The following is a 24,694-nucleotide window of genomic DNA, read 5'->3' on the forward strand; positions in this document are numbered from 1 at the left end:
CCCAAACATCTTTTTTTTAGGTTACAGCAACTTCTTGAACAGAAAAATCCTGAATGCCAGAATACTATTTTTAACAGCATTCATGGAAAAGTTCAGGAGTTTTAGAAAACATAAAAGTCCATTACAAATACACTTGTACTGCACACATTGCTTCCTCCTGTTCGCTAGACAAAGTAGTATCATTGTTGGAAGCAGTGACAATTTACATTGTGATTCCATTGGAAATAATTCATAATCTATATTACTAAAAGTCTGATCTTGACCACTTCCTGTTTTTCTGTTTCATGTTTTTAGAAAAAAAGGTGCCACTTACGGCTGTGATTTTTAGCCATCCTACTCAGAGTCCCCCTCCGCTGCGCAGGACAAGAGGATTTTCCCATCGATTAAAAATAAAAGAGTTATTAATGTTTTAAAAATGTTAAGATTCTCTCTGCTGCCCCTGCTGGTGGGAGGGGGGAGGGACTATAAAACCCGGAAGTGTTGTTCCTCAGTCAGCCTCTGCAAGATGGAGGAAGCAAAAGGGTCACGTCTCTCTGAGCTGTGAATAACACTGAACACATGTCTACTCGACACTGAGCGCCCTTAATGTGGTTTGAAAATGAAAATGTGGTTGCTTTGAAATGCTGCACTGCAAATGGTTGTTCGTGGTGGTCGCTTTGAAATTCTGCACTGCAAATGGTTGTTGGTGGTGGTTGCTTTGAAATACTGCACTGCAAATGGTTGTTGGTGGTGGTTGCTTTGAAATGCTGCACTGCAAATGGTTGTTGGTGGTGGTTGCTTTGAAATGCTGCACTGCAAATGGTTGAAAGTCTAAACTTGATAACTTCCTGTTTGCACTCTATATTGATTTTAGATAAAACGCTACCACTTATGGCTGTGATTTTTGTCCAGCTTTCTCAGTCCCCCTCCACTCATCAGGTGCAGACGATTCTTCTCATCAATGAAAAATAAAAGTGTTATTAGTGTTTAAAAAAATGTTGAGAATCTCTCACCAGTCAATCATGCCATGAAGGCCACGCCCCTTCCTGGGGGAGGGGGTTATAAAACCAGGAAATGTGGGTGTGGCTCAGTCTCTGCAAGATGGGGGAGGGAGAGGTCATGACTGTCTGAACTGTGAATCAACTGAACACACTGAATGTCTACTGAACTGTGTGTGGTGTTTATGTGGTGTTTTGTGTGGGTTTTATGGTGGTTTCACCCTGCCTGAAATGGAATGAAGCTGCATTTGAATGTGGTGGCCTTGCACCCTGCATGAAATGGTATGAAACAGTATGAAACTGCACTTGAATTTGGTGGCCTTGCACCCTGCTTGAAATGGTATGAAACGGCACTTCAATTTGGTTGTCTTGCACCCTGCTTGAAGTGGTATGAAACTGCACTTGAATTTGATGGCCTTGCACCCTGCTTGAAATGGCATGAAACAGCACTAGCATTTGGTGGCCTTGCACCCTGCTTGAAATGGCATGAAACTGCACTTGAATTTGGTGGCCTTGCATCCTGCTTGAAGTGGTAGGAAACTGCACTTGAGTTTGGTGGCCCTGCACCCTGCTTGAGGTGGTATGAAACAGCACTTGAATTCGGTGGCCTTGCACCCTGGTTGAAGTGGTCGGAAACTGCACTTGAATTCAGTGGCCTTGCACCCTGCTTTAAGTGGTAAGAAACTGCACTTGAATTTGGCTTGAGTGACTGATCTGCCACCCCAAGAATCCATTTGGCCCACAATGTCCATACTAGCCTTCTGGAAACCAGTCCCTTCAGCCCACAATACTTATGCTCGCGCTCCAGAAAGCCCCCCCCCCACCCCCGCACTGGCCACCAATATTGGAATTGGTGGAGAGGTGGAATATTGCGTTGGGGGACCAGCCCTCCCGTGTGAACATGCGACCCAACGGGTCCCACTTAGTCTAGTAGAATAATAAAAATAAGGACACACTGTGACTTTAAAATGGAGACTGAATTATGCCTGTGCACTCTGATCCAATTTTTCACCATTTGGAAGATAACCATTTGCCTTATTTTGACATTAAAATGGATGAACGAGTTATTTATTAAATGGTGTTTTGAAATGAATGGAATATAGGGGCAGTTTTACAACTTGCACTGCTAATAGTTCACCTTGTCCAAACACAAGTATATGTATCCTATGTGCACCTTCACGCAGTGCAGTTCAGCAATTTTATCACAATATGAGCAAATACATTTAAATGCACAGATTTCTGTAATGCAGTGTATGGTATGGAGAATGTTACAATAATTCATTTGGATTTTGGTAGCATTGTGTCCCTGCACAGAATGAAAGATGAGGTGCCAACTGGTTTCATCGAAACATTTCCTTTTGAAAATTACAATTGAATCTGTTTGCCAACCTCCAGATAGTGCATGCCAGAGCACCACAACTCTCAAAATAAAAAAGGTTTCTCCTTCTGCTCTCACTGAGATATACATTTTAAGGTACACAAAAATGCTGGAGAAACTCAGCGGGTGCAGCAGCATCTGTGGAGCAAAGGAAATAGGAAAAAAGTTTCGGGTCGAAACCCTTCTTAATCCTTCTAACCCTTCTAACCCTTTTAAGCTTCCTAGATGGTTAAGTGGGGAAATCTTCCATGTTTATTGATTAGATTTGTACCCTCTCGAGTATTAAAAATTGTTGTGATATTATCGAAGGGCTTAAGATGATTAAAAATTGTGACAGGATAGACCAAGGTAATGAACTTCCTGAAGGAATGTTTCAACCTGAAACATCGCCTGTTGCTTTTCTCCAGAGATGCTGCTATGTTCGATTTACCTTCTATATCCCTCATTTCCCTTTCTTCTGACACTTAGTCGGAAAAAAGGTTTCGAACCAAAACGTCACCTGTTCTTTTTCTCCAGAGATGCTGCCTGACCCGCTGAGTCACTCCAGCTATTTGTGTCTATCTTTGGTGTAAACCAGCATCTGCAGTTCCTTCCTACATACTTTAATGTTATAATCGGGCTGCTCTGCATTGGATGAAGGAGACAGTGGTGGAAATCTGGAATCCCTTAATCAAAAGAGGTGTGGCTTGGGCTGATTGAAAGATTAATTACTGGGATTGCTAGATTTTTAACAGGAATTGTTTATTAGGGGGCTACTGAGCCAAAGGGAGTTAAATAAAGCAAAACTTCAGAGAAGGCATGATCTCATTGAATGAAAGAACATATACTGATGACACAGTTGCTTGCTCCTGCTCCTCTGTTCCAGAAACATAGAAACATAGAAAATAGGTGCAGGAGTAGGTAATTCGGCCCTTCGAGCCTGCACCGCCATTCAATATGATCATGGCTGATCATCCAACTCAGTACCCTGTACCTGCCTTCTCTCCATACCCCCTGATCCCTTTAGCCACAAGGGCCACATCTAACTCCCTCTTAAATATAGCCAATGAACTGGCCTCAACTACCTTCTGTGGCAGAGAATTCCAGAGGTTCACCACTCTCTGTGTAAAAAATGTTTTCCTCATCTCGGTCCTAAAAGATTTCCCCCTTATCCTTAAACTGTGACCCCTTGTTCTGGACTTCCCCAACATCGGGAACAATCTTCCTGCATCTAGCCTGTCCAACCCCTATTTATGTGCTGCTTGGCATTTTACCCATGATTATTCTCTTGTGGGTAATTAAATAAGTTAGTGGAAGTGCAAGTTGCTGACTATTTCATAAGTGATAATGGTTTCAGACATGTTGAGATAGAAATATCATTGATGCAACACAGAGTACCAACATAAACTGTAAGTAGACAAAAATGCTGGTGAAACTCAGCGTGTGATGCAGCATTTATGGAGCGAAGGAATAGGTGACGTTTCGGGTCGAGACCTTTCTTCAAACGTCACCTATTCCTTCGCTCCATAGATGCTGCATCACCCGCTGAGTTTCTCCAGCATTTTTGTCTACCTTCGATTTTTCCAGCATCCGCAGTTCTTTCTTAAACATAAACTGTATTGTAGATTATTATCTAAGAGATATACTCCATTATAATTAGAAGCCAGAAAGAAATATTTATTTCTGGAAATAAAGTTCTATATCCATCTGAAGAAAGATCCCAACCCAAAAGGTCGCTTGTCCATTTCTTTCCCAGATGCTGCCTGACCTGATCAGTTTTTCCAGCACTTTGTGTTTTGCTCAAAATTCCAGCATTCCTGATTCATATTCTTTTGTGTAAATTTACCTTGGTGGAAATTAACTTAAATAAATTCCACGCCTTTGCATATTACTTGTATTCTGTTAGAGGAAGCAGATTGAGGTGTTTAATTTTGTGAAAGTGTTGGGGAAGATATGAATGGAACCGATCATTGCCAGTTATTATGTGGCCCAGAACAAGGGACACAGGCAAAAGATATAAGTGTAATAATAAACAAGAGTATAAACTCCTAATAAAAGGTGTGAAGAGACCACTTCAAAGTTAAAAAATAGGTTAGATCGATGGCTAAACATACAGAAAGCAAAATGGTTTGTTTACTTTTTTTGCAAGGAAACTGATGAACAAAGGAAGAATGTCATGCTTATAGCACTTTCTCACGGGGCGACTTGACGCAAGATGTTACCAGAGTGAAGTGGTCGTGGTCTAGCACGATATCACACGATATAACGAGGGGGTAGATAAAGAGTTCCCACGGTACTCGACATTTCTGTTATTTGTGCGAGTGACTTGTCCGTCTCCCGAGCTTTCCCGTTAAATCTTGAATGAACATTGTGAACTGTGAAGTGTAGTTAAATCATCACGTGGCACAAATGATGAAACTTTTTTTTTCACACACTATAAATATCCTCCCTTGGTTGAATTGGCTCATTTGGAGACATGCCTGTACTAATGCCGTGACTTTACTGCAGGAAGATGCCACATTACTTAGGAGAGAGGGGGAGAGAGACAGAGAGAGAGGCACAGAGGCAGTGTGATGTACTGCGGGGTGACTGGCGGAAGAGAAAGAGCGCACATGACCTTGGTCTATCTGTGTGTGGGAGCGAAGAGAGACTAAGCAGAATACATCGGTCTTATTGTGTGTGGGGGGAGAAAGAGAGAGGTGGGGGAGGGGGAGAAAGAGAGAGGTGGGGGAGGGAGAGAAAGAGAGAGGTGGGGGAAGGGGAGAAAGAGAGGGGTGGGGGGGAGAGAGAGAAATGAGGGGAGACGTATATACACACACAAAGCAGAGTTTTACTGTGTATGTGGGAGACACAGATGGACTGAGCACAGTACCTCGGTCTTACTGTGTGTGGGAGAGGGGGAGAAAGAGATGTACACTCACAGAGGCAGAGTCTCTCAGCCTGTGTGAGAGGGAGGGAGGGAGAGAGAGAGAGGCACACACAAGGTGGATGTGAAATCTCACCTGCCTGTTTCAGTGACAGACACCCGCTGCCAGTAAATGAAGGCACCCCCATCTGTCTCCCCCTCCTCTCCCTCGACTCCCCCACCTTTCCCTCCCAACTCCAGTCCCGTCCTGACCCCCTAGGAAACTGAAGGGAACAACAATGAACTGCTGCCTGCCCGCTGAGTTAAAGAGTTCCCACGGTAGTAAGACGACGTTAGTTGCGCCCAAGTTTAAATTTCCAACGTGTGTTTCAGAGTAAAGAGTCAGCGCAGAATCCTTGATAATCAAAAACTGTCTGAATCAGCAAGTTAGACACAAAATGCTGGAGTAACTCAGCGGGCCAAGTAGCATCTCTGGAGAAAAGGAATAGGTTCCATTTTTGGTCGAACACTTCTTCGGGATGATTGTAGGGGGGAACTGGAAGCAAGAAAAGACCGAGACAAATCAGGGCCAACAACAGATGACCTCAGCAGGGTATTTTGAAGAGGGGCCCCGACCCGAAATGTCGCCTAACCCTTTCCTCCAGAGATGCTGCCTGACCCACTGAGTCACTCCAGCACTTTATGTCTATATTTGGTTCCCTGATAGGCCAATTGTTGGCTAGGGATAGTGTGATCCCAAGAGGGAACCATCGTTGCAAACCTTGGACTGGTTAACCGACATTTACTGCATGGGGGAGGGGGGGGGGGGGGCAGGAGGGGGCAGGAGGGGGTGGGCGGGGGAGAGAGAGAGAGTGTAAGTTACCTAAAATTAAATAATTCAATGTTCATAGTGAACACAGACACAAAATGTTGGAGTAACTCAATGGGTCAGGCAACATATCTGGAGAAAATGAACAGGTGGCGTTTGTGTCTATCTTCGGTAAAAACCAGCATCTGCAGTTCCTTCCTGCACAATGGATCTCAGTGTCAAGTCTCTGACTCCCGTTGGCAGGCCATTCGGCCCACAGCCCGCCCAGCGATGACTAACCCATGTCACAGGGGGATGGTGTGAAGGCGGAGTTAGACAGAGCTTGATTAATGTTACGGTTGTGGAATGGACCATAATATGGCCAGGGAAACGCTGTTATTCGTGACGCCCCCTCCGCCCTTTCCCAGCTGTTCTCAATCGCACCCCTGGCCACACAAAAATTTATACTTTAAGAAGGAATACACGGAACATTTAAACTCAGAACGCTTCTAACAGAGTGAGCCATGTGAGCACTTTGATCATTCTCCCTGTATTTGCATTTGACAAAATAGTCGGAAAAAAATGTTTAAAAGTGTTCATACCTTTTGCTATGCCTAATTGGCCCTTACCTCTGCGAAAATAGTCTGATATTCGTAGGTGAAATGTCACCAACAATAATTGATTCTATTATTAATTGACTAACAATTGACTCTATTAGCGGAAAGATGCAATTCTGATCTAATATTATCAGTGCCTCTGTCTTTGGAAGCAACACCAGCAATTTATTAAATCTGACTACATGCGGCACAGTGGTAGAGTTGCTGCCTCACAGCCCCAGAGACCGGGGTTCGATCCTGACCATGGGTGCACCGGTTTCCTCTCACACTCCAGAGATTACAGGTTTGTAAGTTAATCGGCTTCGGTAACATTGTAAAATTGTCCCTGGAGTGTATAAGAATAGGTGGTCGGCGCGGACTCGGTGGGCCAAAGGGCCTGTTTCCGCGCTATATCTCTAAAATCTGAAGTTAGATAATGTCTAAAGGAACTGCAGATGCTGGTTAATATGCACAAAAGGACACAAAATGTTGGTGTAACTCAGCAGGTAAGTCAGATCTGGGAAGAAAAACATAAAAAGCTGGAGTAAGTCAGCGGGTCAGGCAGCATCTCTGGAGAAAAAGAATAGGTGGCGATTCGAATCGGAACCCTTCTTCAGACATCCTAATCGGAATTGAGTCTGAAGTGTCTCGTCCCGAAACATCACCTATTTTTCTCCAGAGATGCTGCTTGACTCGCTGAGTTACTCCAGCTTTTTGTGTCTGTCTTCGGTTTAAACCAGCATGTGCAGTTCACTCCTTTACACGGGTCTCTGGAGAACATTGATTGGTAGCGTTCCGGACCCTGCTTCGGAAAGGCATCGATCGCTAGTCGGCGAGGACTCCGAGCTGTATCTCTCAAAGAAGTACATGTGAAAAATTTCTCATGGACCATAAAAATGCGGGACCTTTCAGTAAAGTCCCTTTTAAAGATTATAGTTATTTTCTTGAATCTCATTAAAATAACTCATGAATAAGTTGATGTCCATATGCGGATACAAATCTTTATTTTTTAAATTCAATCCCACAGAAGACAATTTTTACTCACCTTCTGTCCCCTCTGTCCAGCTTCCGGGTTCACCGTTCGCAGGAGTTCCCACGGTACACGCAAGAGTCAATACGGATATCGCACTGGCCACTACGTGCATATAATGTTGCAATCTTCAACCACAAGTGTACAAGTCACTCTTGGAGAAATTCAAGCTTGTTTGAATTTTCTCCCGAGTCACCAAGTTACACGAGTACCTGCCGTTAGCGCCACGGTGGTCCACGGTGGTCAACGAATGCCGTGCGGTTATCGCAAGAGGTTCCCACGATGTTCAACTCTGGTTAACTCTTGCGTCAAGTCGCCCCGTGAGAAAGCGCTATAAGATTGGAAGATCTCATCTGGACTACTGAAGAAGGACATTCTTCCCCTGCATTCAGTACAATATGGGTGCCCTAAATTGATTTTGGGGATGCAGGGTTCCCCTCACAAAGGAAATTAAGTATGATTATCATATATTCTCTGGAGCGTAGAAGAGTATGATGCACTTGTATTGTAGCATAGAAGGATTGATTGGCTGAGAATCCAAGACTGCAGGGCAAGTTTTTAGCTAGAGGGTTGGTTATTTGAGACTGAGATGAGGGGAAAATTCTTTAGGCAACATTTCTCTACTTAAGGAAGCTATGGATGTTCAGGTATTCAATTTATCCCACTCTAAGATCAAAGGTGTTTTTGACATAGACAATTTTGATATACAGAATTGGATGGGAAAATAGATACAGCAAAATATGAGGTGCAATTTTATTGGATTTTAGAACAGGGGCCTGAATCAATCATGTTCTATTTCTTATGTTCTTACAGAAGGTTATAAAAAGGGATAGAAACAGCAAGTCAGTCAAATGGCTTTAGGTCTTCTATTCTGGGCAATTACAATTACTCTTTCCTGTGTCTTACCCTCCTTCAGGCCAACAACTGTGCTGATTTAGCTGCAGACCTTCCACAAATTGAGAATTAGATAAATACCCAGATCATGGACTAGAATTAAACATTGATAAAATGTAATTTTCTGGGTAAAAGGTGCCTTTTTATTAGATACGTTACAAACCAAGGTTGACATTCTGTAGTTAGACACAAAATGCTGGAGTAACTCAGCGAGACAGGCAGCATCTCTAGAGAGTAGGGATTGGTGGCATTTCGGGTGGAGACTATGACATTGTGTCAGGCACGTGCCATCAGGGTATGCAAGGTAGGCACTGCCTACCCTGACTAAAATTATAAAATGGTAATTATTAAATATAAATAGAAAAGGCATGGGAGAATAATGCCTTCCTAAGAGATCGATCTTTGTATTGTATTGTATTGTATTCAAATTTATTGTCATTGTCTCAGTTAGAGACAACGAAATGAATTTCCCTTACAGGCAGTATCATAAAAATAAAAATAAATAAATAATAATAAAAAATAAAACATATAAAAAATAAAATAGAATTTAAAAAAAAGCACAAACACTGAAAGTCCACGACACAACATAACACAGTGGCACCAAGGTGAGGAAGGCACCATAGTCCAGCCAGCCTCCCCCCGTTCTTCCCAGATGTTCACTCGTGGTCGAGGCCTTCCTAGCACCCGCAGTCGCCGCACCAGGTGGCCCGATGTTCAGGCCCTCACGCCGGGCTGGTGGAACGCCGACGCCGAAGCCCGACGGTGAACATCCTCCTCCTCCTCAGCGGCCCGGACCTCCTGATCAGCCGCCTCCCGCAGCCGGAGTCCGCAGCTCCCGAGTCCGCAGCGGCCGAGCCGGGCAGAGTCGCAGGACCCCGCGCTGTCCATCAGCGCCGCCCGCGTTGGGAGCCCGCAAACCGCAGCTCCATGATGTCGGTGCAGCAGGTCCAGCACTCCGGGCTCCAGACGGCGACCCCCGGTAAGGCATCGCCAGCCCCGCGATGTTTCAGCGCTGTCCCGCCGCTGCTGGAGCTCTGGTCGATCCCGGCAGGAAACGCCGCGCCAATCCAGTAGGTAGGCCGCTGGGGGGGGGGGGGGGGGCGAGGACGCGACTCGAATTATAGTCGCGTCTTCACCAGGAAGCGGCTGAAGGACGGTATCCCCCGCACCGTACCATCTTCCCCCACATAAAAACACAAAAAAAACACACTTTTACATAACTAAATAAACAAAAAAACAAAAAGATACCGGGCTGTAGGTGGAGGCTGCTGGCACCAGTGCCACCGGAAGTACAATAAAAAATTTTTTTTAAAAGGTAGGCATAATTCTCTGTGCCTTTCATCCGCAGTGCATGTAACACGCGAAGGTCTGTGCAGCCCATGTGCCGTCGACGATGCTTCAAGCCGTCAATTTCCAGCTGAAATTCTGCCTTTGCAGTACTGCGCATGCGCAGCGCAAGTTTCTTGGCGGGTTTTTCAAACATGGATTGCCATTATCTTAAGAGTATCTTAAGAAACAAAGAGAGAAGAATGGAGTTTGTGTACAAATGATGTGGTCGATAGATGGCACAATGGGCTAAGTGTTCGGCTGGCGACCGGAAGGTGGCCGGTTCGAATCCCGCTTGGAGTGCATACTGTCGTTGTGTCCTTGGGCAAGACACTTCACCCACCTTTGCCTGTGTGTGAATGTGTGCGAATTATGTGTGAGTGATTGGTGGTGGTCGGAGGGATCGTAGGCGCAGAATGGCAGCCACGCTTCCGTCAGTCTGCCCCAGGGCAGCTGTGGCTACAGAAGTAGCTTACCACCACCGAGTGTGACTGAGAAGTGAATGAATAATGCGATGTAAAGCGCCTTGAGTATTAGAAAGGCGCTATATAAATCCCATCCATTATTATTATCATTAAGTAAATTTCTTGGTGCTATATGTAGGAATGTTACAACATTTTGAGATTTAAAAAATCAAGCCTGTAATTTATCCCATCAGATAAAGCATAAAAAGAACTTTAATTTGATACCTAATTCACTTTCATATCTTCAGTATTAAAAAATTATGGCTATTTTCATACTCGGAAATTAGCACCTTGTTCCCTATTGCTTTTCCATTGACTTAAATGCTGTGATCGAGAACAGTCAAAAGCCCATAACTTTCTTAAAAATTAAGAGAACAATGACATTTTCAGTTATTATAGATTGAAGCATTCTGAAGCAAATATAAAACATCTTACTTGGATGACCTGAAATTAAACCATATAATTAGTTAACCTAATTGTAGCTAATTACAAAATTAACCATTGTGACGGAAATAGTAATAAACACCCAGACTGCCTTGAAAATTTAAAAATGTGATATTTACAAGATCATAACTTTAATATTGTATTATATGCTGTAAGTCCATAACAGATAGGTAAATAAATTACATTTTCTAGCAATAGACCAAGTTTTTATGGAGAAGAATAGTAGCTAGCTGGTACATTGGCATATCATAATCAGTAGCATTATCATACTCCTTAGATTGTAACCAATAAACAACACCTTGTTTTTCCTCAACTTTTCAATTTTGGCATTGTAAACAGGCTTTTGCTCTTCAAACCATGCATGACATGCCTTTCTGCCCACTACTTTCCCATTAAGAATGTCCTGTAGATCATCACATTTGGAGTAGTCCAAATTCGGATAATCTCTGCGAATGCTGTCTTTTTTGCTGAGCATTTGTATTGACAATTTTGCATTTCTTCTTCGGAGACATCTGTTTAAAATATAAAGGAAAAAAAACACTGAACAGCATTGACAGGAACAAGTTATTATTTGCAGTTTTAGGAAAAAAAGGTAGAAATGATAAAGTTAAACGCTAAAACAAATAGTAAATACCCAACAAAAAAACCCGACCCCCTCCTTCTCAATGCTCCTGCCTCCCCACAACTTTACCCCTGGCACAGACTCCCCACATGCTGTGAAAGGAACTCTCCCCCCAATTGGTCCCTTGAACAAGTATCGTCATTCAATAAGATCAGAACTGATTCAATTTGTCCCGGTGTGCTCCTGTTTTTCCCACCTGCTGTCACCCTCCACACCCCACCCATTCAGTAATTCAGAATGAAGGAGATTTGGAAGCCTTGGGTAAATTGCTTTCTTTATTTTTATTACTTTGAGCGTGAGAAATTCTATGTCCCACCAGCCTTCTTTCAAAATTAAAAAACTCTAAATGGAGGTGCGTTTTCATTGCTGGGAAATACGGTACTTTATTAAGAGATTTGGGTTTTGAAGACTTTATAAAAGTCGACTGACAGCTTACGGAGAGAACGATCTGCGCATGCGCGGTTTAAGAGTTTTTTAAAGCCGACTGACGGCCTACCCTGAGTAATTACTCACGGCACGTGCCTGCATTGTGTAGTTCCAGTCAAAGTTAAGATGTACGATTTGCTTTGACTTTCTCAATGTCGTTTATGTTTCTGAGGCAGAATCATCGCTCAAATAGTTAATCAGAAATGCACCAAACAGTTCTGAGGAGATTCACAAAAATTGCATCTCCAGTGAATCAAAGTAGCAATTACAGTAACTTGCATTGTGACACTTCTTAGGTATTGTTACCATGAGGAATATTTCAATTCCAACCTTCCCAGTCAGGACTTGGAGCAATGATGATGCAGGATCTTGGTCATAAAACTAACAATCGCAGATCTCGGATGCACGCAGATTAAGAAAGAATCTCCATTGTATTCTCCTGTGACAAATTTGAATCTCGCATCCATAGCCAGCATGTGATGAATACTGAAACATATTATCATTTTCAGGAGCTAATAGTGCTTGATTCATACCCGGGAGGTTTTAAAGAATACTGAAAAAGCTCCCAAAATATTGCCTGAAAATAAATAATTTGAAAGGAAAAAAGATGTTTCCAGTGGATATTCTGTGTAAAAGACTCACCCTACACATCTCCTTTAAACTTTGCCCCTCTTACTTTGAAGTTATGCTCTCTAGTCTTTGACATTTCCACCCTAGGGGAAAAGGTTCTGACTGTCTTCCCTATCTATGTCTCTCATAATTTTATGCACTTCTATCAGGTCCCGTTTATTTCCATTTTATGGTACCTGCCTTTGTTACAATTGGGAATGTTATGATTGTACTGGAGATTACATTTCACGTCTTCCACCCTTTATAAACATGACAATTGAACAAAATACTGAATTTTGATAGTGAGGTCCTGTGCATGGATTAAATCAATCAAAGCCACTAAATGTGTCGGAGGGAACTGCAGATGCTGGTTTACACCAAAAATACTCAAAATGCTGGAGTAACAGCGGGACAGGCAGTATCTCTGAAGAGAAGGAATAGATGACATTTTGGATTGAGTCCCTTCTTCAGACTGAGAGTCAGGGGAAAGGGAAGCTAGAGAAATGGAAGAGTACAAAGAACATGTAAGGTGTGAAAAGGACAGATCAAACAGAAGATGATCAAGGAAATGTACAATGGTTCATTGATGGCTGAAGGAAAGTTGACAATGAGGCAGACAAACAGTAAAATTAATCAGGAGGACAGTAAAACTAGTTGGAGAACTAGGGTGGGGGAGGGACGGAGAGAGAGGGAAGCAAGTGTTACTTGAAGTTAGAGAAATCAATATTCATAACCCGGGAAAACCGATGCGGTCATGGGGAGAATGTACATACTCCATACAGACAGCACCTGTAGTCAGGATCAAACCTGGGTCTCTTGCACTTTAAGGCAGCAACTCGACTGCAGTGCCACCGTGCCACCCGTTATCGCATTGCTCAAAAACATTGCGATTTAATCCAATATCTGGCAAAGATGAATCTCAGCCATCAACATCTGGTATCTTCTGACCTCAGCCCACCACTGCCTTAACCACTGGCTCACCCATGCCCTCAGCTCTGCCTCTGCCTCCGATTTCATTAGCTGATGTGGAGGGCCTCCACTTCTAGTAGCCTCCCTCCTCAACTCTATCTACACCACCTTGGGCAAGCAGAAATCACCAGTCATCAATGCAAATGTTAGCATTTACATTCAAAAAGAGATTTTTAAATAAACAATATTTATAAGTAAGTAAGTTTATTGGCCAAGTATTCACATACAAGGAATTTGCCTTGGTGCTCCGCCCACAAGTAACAACATGATATACAGTGACAGTTACGAATGACTCAGAAAACACTAAACATTAATAATAATAAAACATTAATGATAAAACACCATTGATCAAGCATGTGAACCAACAAAATACCAGGTCAAAGGGAGGCTACAGATTTTTGGCTGTTGAGTAGAGCAACTACTCGTGGATAAAAACTGTTTTTATGTCTGGCTGTGGCAGCTTTGACAATCCGGAGTCGCCTTCCAGAGGGAAGTGAGTCAAAGAGTTTGTGGCCAGGGTCAGAGGGGTCAGAGATGATCTTGCCAGCTCACTTTCTGGCCCTTACAGTGTACAGTTCATCAATGGAGGGAAGGTTACAACCAATAACCTTCTCTGCTGATCGGACGATTCGCTGCAGCCTCCAGGTGTCGTGCTTGCTGGCTGAGCCGAACCAGACCATGATGACAAAGGTGAGAACAGACTCTATGATGGCCGTGTAGAATTGGACCATCATTGCCTGTGGAAGATTGTGCTTCCTCAGCTGCCGTAGGAAGTACATCCTCTGTTGTGCCTTTTTGACGTGGAGTCGATGGTAGCCCCCCACTTAAGGTCCTTGGAGACAATGGTTCTCAGGAACTTAATAGACCCTACAGATGTGGCTGTGGTGTTGTTGATGGTGAGTGGGGTGAGGGGAGGGGGAGCTCTCCTAAAGTCTACAATCAACTCCACTGTCTTAAGAGCATTGGGCTCTAGGTTGTTGTGACGGCACCAGGATGCCAGCTGTGACACTTCCTGTCTGTAGGCAGATTCCTCCCCATCCTGGATCAGTCCAATCAGGGTTGTGTCATCTGCAAACTTGAGAAGCTTGACAGAGGTGTCTGTGGAACTGCAGTCGTTGGTGTAGAGAGAGGAGAGGAGAGGAGAGAGTACGCAGCCTTGCGGTGCTCATATGCTGAGCGTTTGCAGGTCCGAGATGTGCTTTCCCAGCCTCACATGCTGCTTCCTGTCTGTCAGGAAGCCGGTGATCCACTGACAGAGGGGTTCAGGCACAGTCAACTCGGAAAATTTGGAGTCTATTAGCTCTGGCACAATGCTGTTGAATGCAGAGAATGCAGAGATCGAAATGCAAACTGCAGAGGGTCCAGCAGGGAGTTTGTGATATTTTTCAGCTTGGTCAGCACAAACCTTTCGAGACTACAGAGTTCAGTGTGACAGGCCTGTAGTCATTAAGACAAGTAATCCTTGCCTTTTTGGGTACAAGGACAATAGTGGAGAATTTGAAGCAGGCAGGGACAATACATGTTTTCAGGGACTGGTTAAAAATGTCTGTATAGACCGGTGCCAGCTATTTGGTACAGAGCTTAAGAGTAGAGGGGGAAACGTTGTCAGGTCCTGGAGATTTCCAGCTTTTTTGTCCTCTGAAAAGCCTCCCCACCTCCTCTATTTTTATTGTTGATATTGGATAAGTGATGTTATCCAGCACAGAGGGTGTGGGTGATTGGGTGTGAAGTGGTGATTGGAGGGGGGGGTGGGTGTAGAAGGGCCCAGTCTTTGCAGACGGAGGTCAGGCTGTGAGTGGGTCTGAAGTGTTTGTTGGGATGGGAAATGGTCCGGTCTTCTCATACTGGAGTCTTGCCTTAAGTAGATGTGAAGTGGTGAATGGGAAGGAGACAGTGCAGGGTCCATTCGTTGTAGACTGGGGTCTGGCAGTGTTGGTTGGGGAAAGGGGGGAGGGGATACCAGGGTTACGTTTCTGATTTTCAAACCTGCAGTAAAACTCATTCAGGTCGTTGGTCAGCGGACGATTGTCCAAAGAGCGGGGGGCTTTCCTCTTGTAGCTGGTAATTTCTTGCAAGCCCTTCCAAACTGAAGAAGAGTCACTAGCTGAAAACTTGCTCCTCAACTTCTCAGAGTACCTTTCCTTGGCAGCTCTGATTCCTCTTCTCAGCTTATACTTGGCCTGCCTGTAGAGGTCTGAGTTTTGCAGTGAACCAGGGCTTGTTGTTGTTGAACCGGGTTTTAGTTGGAAAGCAACTGTCCTCGCAAAAGCTGACATATGATGATACAGTGTCCGTATACTCATCGAGGCTTGTGGTTGCTTCCCTGAACACATTCCAATCCATGCAGTCAAAGCAGGATTGTAGGTTCTCAATGCCCTCGCTTGTCCACCTTTTCGTTGTTCTGACCACAGGTTTAGCAGCAATTAGTTTCTGCCTGTAGGTCGGAATAAGGTGAACTAGACAATCAGAGAGACCCAGACCCGCCCGGGGAACAGAGCGATATACGTTCTTGATTGTCGTATAACAGTGATCGAGTGTTCTCTCTCTCACCTCTGGTGGGGCAGGTAACATGAGGTCTGTATTTTGGAAGGTCACGGCTGAGGTTAGCTTTGTTAAAGTCCCCCAAAACAATGACCAAGGAGTTTGGGAAGTCACTCTCTACCCTCATTACCTGGTCAGCGAGTTGCATTTGCACCTCACGTACGCAGGCTTGGAGGGGAATGTAAACTTCAACGGGAATAAAGGAGTTCAATTCCCTCGGAGAGTTGAAGGGTTTGCAGGTTATAAAGAGGAATTCTAGGTTGGGAGAGCAGAAATTTTACAGTACCGTGATGTTGCTGCACCAGTTACTGTTGTTATTTTTCTTTACTAACGATTTAGACTTTATTAATGACTAAGGTAAAAGAATAATGATGGTCATAAATTTCCTATTTTATTGTGTGATGTAAACTATTATATGATTTTTTGCCAAACGTACCATTTACATACATTCTTAAGGAAGAAATATATGTTTAATTTATGCATTTTTGAGATACGCACTGCTTTCCACATAACTGTAACAGGAGAGGTGGCTGTATTCAAGATCCAAGAAAATTAACGTTAACATAAATAAACAAAGAAAATGTTCTTGCTGTTTCTCATTTCCTCATTTCCACTTTATGGCGGTATTGCTGTATCAGTGCATAATTTAGCAATGTTACAAAATTTTGAGATTTAAAAAATCAAGTCTGCAATTTATCCCATCAGATAAAGCATAAAAATAAGTTTAATTTGACACCTAATTCACTTTCATAGTTTCAGTATTAAAAAAGGTATGGCCATTTTCATACTCGTAAATTAGCATCTGGTTCCCTATTGCTTTTCCATTGACTTAACACAAAAGCTGTGGTCGTGGACAGTCAAAAGCCCATAACTTTCTTAAAAATTAAGAGAACTGAAATAAATTTTCAGTTATTAAAGATTGAAGCATTCTGAAACAAATATGAAAGAATCTTACTTTGATGACCTGAAATTAAAGCATATAATTAGTTAGTTACCCAATTGTAGCTAATTACAAAATTCAATGACTAGATCTAAACATCTATCCATTTCTTAAGAAAATATTAACATTTTTAAATAGCCTATGTGTCCAAATAACATTCACACAAGAATTCACAATATAACATAATTTTAAAATCTCATTGTCATGGATTTATAGGACAAATGGAAGGAATTTAGTGTTTAATTCCCGTAAATTAATGGCCATTTTAATCATCTTGCGAGTGGGTTTTTCTGGAACGCAATCATTTGGAACGTTGCGGTGAATTTAAACCCCATATCGGCAGGAAATATACTGCCGGTTCGTATGGGGACTAAATCACCGTTTCACAAAGTAAAATGTGGATTAAAGGCATCTTAAGAAACACATTTATACATAAAATAAACGGCTTTCCTTTACCTGTCCCGTACGTGAAATCCATCCCCGTTGACGGCTTTAGAAGCTGATTTTTAAATTACTCCAGTGATGAACTTGTCGGGTGATTTAAAAAAAAAAAATTCACAGAACGGTCGTCGGAACAATTCTTCAGCAAAAGCTTGCACTCAGACAAAATATAATCCAGGACAGGTAGGAGAAAACGGCATTTTAAACCCGCCCCCCCCTCAAAGGCGCCAAAGTCACGCACAAGCCAATGGCAGAACTGTAGCGCCGCTGAAGGTAAGTTTTGTAACATACCTACATGATTGCCTATAAACCTCTCCTTCGTCAATAGTTCTTAAGATATAGCAATAGCTGTGCATTCTACGTCACTTTTAAATAGAACGTGCAGTGTTACTTATTAGCACATTTCGTACTACTGCAAGTTGATATATTTGTTGGCAATAAAATTAATCAGATATATTAGGTGTTGAAGAATTTATTGGTGAAATAACTGTAAAGGATAATTATATCTATAAACATACAGAAGATATGTGATACAGTGAACCTTAATAGATTTGTGGCTGTACTGAGATCTCTGGAGGAGAAAGAATGGTTAATGAGTTGGCTAAATATCAGGAAGTGCAGGACAATGATCAATGCTTAGTGGTTCTAATTGGACAGCTGTGGTCAACAGAGGACCTAGGCTGTCGGTCCACCTGAGCTGGCAACAATACTTACAAGTGATCTGAATTAATTTGTAGATTATCTAAAAAGAAGTATTATGAAGCAAGTACATAAGAAAGGATATGATTCAAAATTGTGCTGGAAACAACATTTACCAGAAAAGAGTTCAATGTCTAATAGGTTTGTAAATTAGCAATCTATCTATATCTATCTTCTATCTATCTATACTTAACTAAAACTCTCATCTTGTCCTCTTCCGGTTTGCATTGTTTTTACATTTGCGCAAAATCGGTACCCAATAGCGTGACGATTTGTCACCGCTCTTATTCGCCATTCTCCTGTGCTGCAAGTGCACCAAGTTTTGATCCACTCGGTGGAATATTACAAAAGTTATTAAGGTTTTTGATCTTCCGGTACCCGCCACCTCCGGCACCCACTGTCAATCACCAGCAGCGAGGAGAATAAAGCTGAAGCAGCGGCGTGAGCAGGGTGTGGATGACTACCACACCCAGCTGGACAGCCGCCCAGCCCGAGACCCGGCCAGCCCGGGAGCCGCCCAGCCCAGCCCGGGAGCCGCCCAGCCCAGCCCAGCCCACCCCGAGAGCCGCCCAGCCCAGCCCAGCCCACCCCGAGAGCCGCCCAGCCCAGCCCAGCCCAGCCCAACAGCCGCCCAGCCCAGCCCACCCCGAGAGCCGCCCAGCCCACCCCAGCCCAGCCAGAGAGCCGCCCAGCCCAGCCAGAGAGCCGCCCAGCCCAGCCCAGCCCAGCCCAGCCCAAGAGCCGCCCAGCCCAGCCCAGCCCAGCCCAGCCCAGCCCAGCCCAGCCCAGCCCAGCCCAGCCCAGCCCAGCCCAGCCCAGCCCAGCCAGAGAGCCGCCCAGTCCAGCCAGAGAGCCGCCCAGCCCAGCCCAGCCCAGCCCAGCCCAAGACCCGCCCAGCCCAAGAGCCGCCCAGCCCAGCCCACCCCAGCCCAGCCCAAGAGCCGCCCAGCCCAGCCCAGCCAGAGAGCCGCCCAGCCCAGCCCAAGAGTCGCCCAGCCCAGCCCAGCCCAGCCCAGCCCAGCCCAGCCCAGCCCAGCCCAGCCCAGCCCAGCCCAGCCCAGCCCAGCCCAGCCCAGCCCAGCCCAGCCAGAGAGCCGCCCAGCCCAGCCCAAGAGCCGCCCAGCCCAGCCCAGCCAGAGAGCCGCCCAGCCCAGCCAGAGAGCCGCCCAGCCCAGCCCGAGAGCTGCCCAGCCCGACTCGAGAGCCGCCCAGCCCAGCCCAGCCAGGAAGCCGCAGTGTGAGGCCGGTGGGGAGCGGCAGCAACAGGCTACGGCACCGGTAGGCCACAGCATCGGTAGGCCATGTCAGCGCTTTGCCCCACCGGCCCCCGACAGGCCTCCCCTGAAACCGTACCCCTCCCTGGCTGCAGGATGCTCTTCCCCCCACCACCTAAAGCAGTCCCCAGCTCCAGAACGCTCCCGCCTGAAGCCATACCCATCCCCTGGCTGCAGGACGCTCCCGCTGGCCCCCACCTGAAACTGCCCCCTGTCCCCACTGCAGTCCATTCGGCCCACAACACCATACTAGCCCAAGAATTAGCCCACCAGAAAGTCCCTCCCCCACCAGCCACCGGCTGACACCCTTCCCTCCCGTCCCCCGCCCCCAGCTGCAGGACGCCCTCCGCTCCCCCCACCGGCCCCCAACATCCCCTGCCTGAAGCCGTCTCCCTCCTGCGAATGCTCTAGGCCACGGCAGCGCTCCAACTGCCCCACCCCCACCCCACCGGCCCTCAACAGCCCCCACCAGAAGCCATCCCCCTCCGTCGGCTACAGGATGCTCCCCCCCCCGCCCACCTGTAGCCGTCCTCCTCACGCGGACTCTCCCACCCCCCCTCCCCCCACCGGCCCAACCAGCCCCCACCTGAAGCCATCCTCCTCCCCCAGCTGCAAGATGCTTTCTCCCCTACGCCGGCCCTCGACAGTCCCACCTTAAGCCATCCCCTCCGATAGCTGCAGGAAGCTGCCCCCCACCTGTCCCCGGGCAGCCTCTGCTTGAAGCCGTCCACCTCCCCCGGCTGCACGACACTCCCCCCTCCTCCACTGGCCCACGACACCCCCCGTCTGAAGCCGTCGCCCTCCGCCGGCTGCAGGACGCGCCTCCTCACTCCTATCTGCCCCCGCCTGAAGCCATTACCTTCCCCCAACTGCAGGATGCTCTCCCTCCTCCACCGGCCGTGCCTGAAGCTGTCTTCCTCCCCCGGCTGTAGTACGCTCCACCCCGCACCAGCCCGAGACAGCCCCCGCCTGAAGCCGTCCCTGTCCCCCGGCAACAGAATGCTCCTGCCGACCCCTGCTTGAAGCTGCCCCCCTCCCCCGACTGTAGGATGCTTCCCACCAGTCCCCGCCTGAAGTCGGCGAGGAGCTGCAGCGGTAGGCCATGGCAGCAGAAGGCCACAACAGCGATAGGCCATGACAACGGCAGGCTGCGGCAGGGGTAGGCAGTGCCACCAGTAGGCAACGGCAGCGGCAGGCCATGGCAGAGGTAGACCACGACAGCGATAGGCCACGACAGCGATAGGCCACGACAGCAATAGGCCAGGGCAGCAGCAGGCCATGGCTGGCGTAGGCAGTGGCAGCGGTAGGCCATGGCAGCGTTAGGCCAGGGCAGAGGTAGACAGAGGCAGCGGTAGGGTACGGCAGCGTTCCCCCACCACACTGGCCCCGACAGGCCCCGCCTGAAGCCATCCCGCTCCCTTGGCTGCAGGATGCACCCCACCTGAAGCCGTCACCCTCCCCGCTATAGAACACTCCCGCCGGCCCCCCCCCTGAAGCCATCCCGGTCACCAGCTGCAGTCCATTTAGCCCATAACACCTGAACTATCCCAAGAAAAATCAATTCACCCACAATGTCCATACTAGCTCTCCGGAAACTTGATGATGGGGTTCGCACTGTGACCGGCTACGCAGTCATGAGTATAGAGGGAGTACAGCAGGGGGCTGAGCCCGCAGCCTTGAGGTGCTCCCGTGCTGTTTGTTTTCGAGGCTGACACATTTCCACCAATACGAACAGACTGTGGTCTGTGAATGAGGAAGTCGAGGATCCAATTGCAGAGGGATGTGCAGAGACCCAGTTCTGCGAGTTTGGTAACCAGCTTGGAGGGGATGATTGTGTTAAATGCCGAGCTGTAATCACTGAATAACAGCCTGACATATGAGTTTTTGTTGTCCAAGTGGTCCAGAGCAGAGTGGAGGGCCAGCGAGATCACATCCACCGTTGATCTGTTGTGGCGGTAAGTGAACTGCAGTGGGTCCAGGTTTTTGTCGAGGTAGGAGTTGAACCTCTCAAAGCACTTCATCACCTCCGGTGTTAGTGTCACTGGTCGATAGTCATTGAGGCACATCACCTTACTCTTCTTGGGTACTGGTATAATTGATGCCCTTTTAAAGCAGGTGGGGACCTCAGACCTCAGAAGTGAGAGGTTGAAAATGTCCGTAACAATTCCAGCCAGTTGGTCCGCACAGGTTTTTAGAACACGACCGGGTACACTATCAGGTCCAGGCGCTTTTCAGGGGTTCACCCCTCTGAAGGATTTCCTGATGTCGGCCTCTGTGACTGAGAGTGAAATACCATCACATTCTTTTTGAAATACCAAAAAGAATGTGTTTAAAGAATTGCAATATTACTGTTAAGTTTTATCCAGCAATTAATTGCTGTACGAATAGTTGCATTGTCAGATTGATTTTTGAGACAAAAGTGTTTTATTGTCATATGTACAGAAACGGAACAATGAAATTCTTACTTGCAGAAGCACAATACAATACAATAATACAATACAGGGATAGTATCAAAACAAAAGACGAAGCGTACAAATTAGCCAGAAAAAGCAGCCTACCAGAGGACTGGGAGAAATTCAGAGTCCAGCAGAGAAAGACAAAAGGCTTAATTAGGAAAGGGTAAAATAGATTATGAAAGAAAACTGGCAGGGAACATAAAAACTGACTGCAAAAGTTTTTATAGATTTGTGAAGAGGAAAAGATTAGTTAAAACAAATGTAGGTCCCTTGCAGTCAGAAACAGGCGAATTGATCATGGGGAACAAGGACATGGCAGACCAATTGAATAACTACTTTTGTACTGTCTTCACTAAGGAAGACATAAATAATCTGACGGAAATAGCAAGGGACCAGGGGTTAAATGAGATGGAGGAACTGAGTGAAATCCAGGTTAGCCGGGAAGTGGTGTTTGGTAAATTGAATGGATTAAAGACCGATAAATCCCCAGGGCCAGATAAGTTGCATCCCAGAGTACTTAAGGAAGTAGCCGCAGCAATAGTGGATGCATTAGTGATAATTTTTCGAAAGTCTTTAGATTCTGGAGTAGTTCCTGAATACTGGAGGGTAGCTAATGTAACCCCACTTTTTATAAATGGAGGGAGAGAGAAAACAGTGAATTATAGACCAGCTAGTCGAACATCGGTGGTGGGGAAAATTCTGGAGTCAGTTATTAAAGATGGGATAGCAGCACATTTGGAAAGTGGTGAATTCATTGGACAAAGTCAGCAGGGATTTATGAAAGGTAAATCATGTCGGACGAATCTTATAGAATTTTTCGAGGATGTAACTAGTAGAGTGGATAAGGGAAAACCAGTGGATGTGTTATATCTGGACTTTCAGAAGGCTTTCGACAAGGTCCCACATAAGAGATTAGTATACAAACTTAAAGCACATGGTATTGGGGGTTCAGTATTGATGTGGATAGAGAACTGGCTGGCAGACAGGAAGCAAAGAGTAGGAATAAACGGGTCCTTTTCAGAATGGCAGGCAGTGACTAGTGGGGTACTGCAAGGCTCAGTGCTGGGACCCCAGCTATTTACAATATATATTAATGATCTGGATGAGGGAATTGAATGCAACATCTCCAAGTTGACACAAAGCTGTGGGGCAGTGTTAGCTGTGAGGAGGATGCTAGGAGGCTGCAAGGTGACTTGGATAGGTTGGGTGAGTGGGCAAATGCATGGCAGATGCAGTATAATGTGGATAAATGTGAGGTTATCCACTTTGGTGGCAAAAACAGGAAAGTAGACTATTATCTGAATGGTGGCTGATTAGGAAAAGGAGAGATGCAACGAGACCTGGGTGACATGGTACACCAGTCATTGAAAGTAGGAATGCAGGTGCAGCAGGCAGTGAAGAAAGCAAATGGTATGTTAGCATTCATAGCAAAAGGATTTGACTATAAGAGCAGGGAGGTTCTACAGCAGTTGTACAGGGTCTTGGTGATATCACACCTGGAGTATTGCGTACAGTTTTGGTCTCCTAATCTGAGGAAAGACATTCTTGCCATAGAGGGGGTACAGAGAAGGTTCACCAGACTGATTCCTGGGATGGCAGGACTTTCATATGAAGAAAGACTGGTACACGCTAGAATTTAGAAGATTGGCTTGTACACGCTAGAATTTAGAAGATTGAGGGGGGTTCTTATAGAAACTTACAAAATTCTTAAGGGATTGGACAGGCTAGATGCAGGAAGATTATTCCTGATGTTGGGAAAGTCCAGAACTAGGGGTCACAGTTTAAGGATAAGAGGGAAGTCTTTTAGGACCGAGATGAGAAAATCATTTTTTACACAGAGAGTGGTGAATCTGTGGAATTCTCTGCCACAGAAGGTAGTTGAGGCCAGTTCATTGGCTATATTTAAGAGGGAGTTAGATGTGGCCCTTGTGGCTAAAGGGATCAGGGGGTATGGAGAGAAGGCAGGGATGGGATACTGAGTTGGATGATCAGCCATAATCATATCGAATGGCGGTGCAGGCTTGAAGGGCCGATGGCCTACTCCTGCACCTATTTTCTATGTTTCTATGTAATACAATAATAGTTTATTAGCCAAGTATGTTTTGCAACAAACGAGGAATTTCATTTATATATCAACATATTTATATATCAACATATAAAAAGCAACAGAACACACAAAATAAATTTTAACATAAACATCCACCACAGTGACGCCTCCACATTCCTCACTGTGATGGAAGGCGAAAAAAAAGTTTGATCTCTTCCCTTCTTTGTCCTCCTACGGTCGGGGTTTCGAGCATTCCATTGACGGAACGATCTTACTCCCTTAGCCGGTGGCATTCGGGCCCTCTGCGTCGGAACGATCACTCCTACATCGGGAGAGATTCTCAGCTCCCCCACACTGAGCAATCGGACCCCGGGTCTGGGCTGATTGAACCTTCTGTGTCGTTGGAGTCCCCAACATCCACGGTCTCTTCCGAGACTGCAAGCTCTCGATGGTAAAGTCCGAAGGCCATGGTTGGAGAGATCCTAGGCAAGGGATCGGCTCCGTTGGTCAGTCCACCGCCTTGCGGTGGGGCTCAAAGTCAGTCCCGACGAGGCCTCCAGCTCCAAGATGTTAGGCCGCAGAGTGACCGGAGATATGACCTGGAAAGTAATCGTATCTCCGGCAGAGTATGAGATTTTTTTTAAAGTCTCCCCTGACCCCCTCCCCCTCCGCCACATAAAACAAACCAGAGAACATTAGAACACACTTTCAAAACACACAATAAATCACAAAAAAAGATGAAAAAGCAGACAGACTGTTGGCGAGGCTGCCAATCGTACCGTTGCCCCTCGTGTTAGTTGCAAACAACTGGTTTGTACACACAGTACTCAATAGATAACGTAAAGATTTGAAGTTCAATAAATAAAAAAACAATGTAGTGCAAACCAAACCAAAGCCCAAGGTCTCTATTGCAACCAAGACGTTCATTA

This window comes from Amblyraja radiata, chromosome 4, assembly GCF_010909765.2.
Source record: "Amblyraja radiata isolate CabotCenter1 chromosome 4, sAmbRad1.1.pri, whole genome shotgun sequence".
NCBI lineage: Eukaryota > Metazoa > Chordata > Chondrichthyes > Rajiformes > Rajidae > Amblyraja > Amblyraja radiata.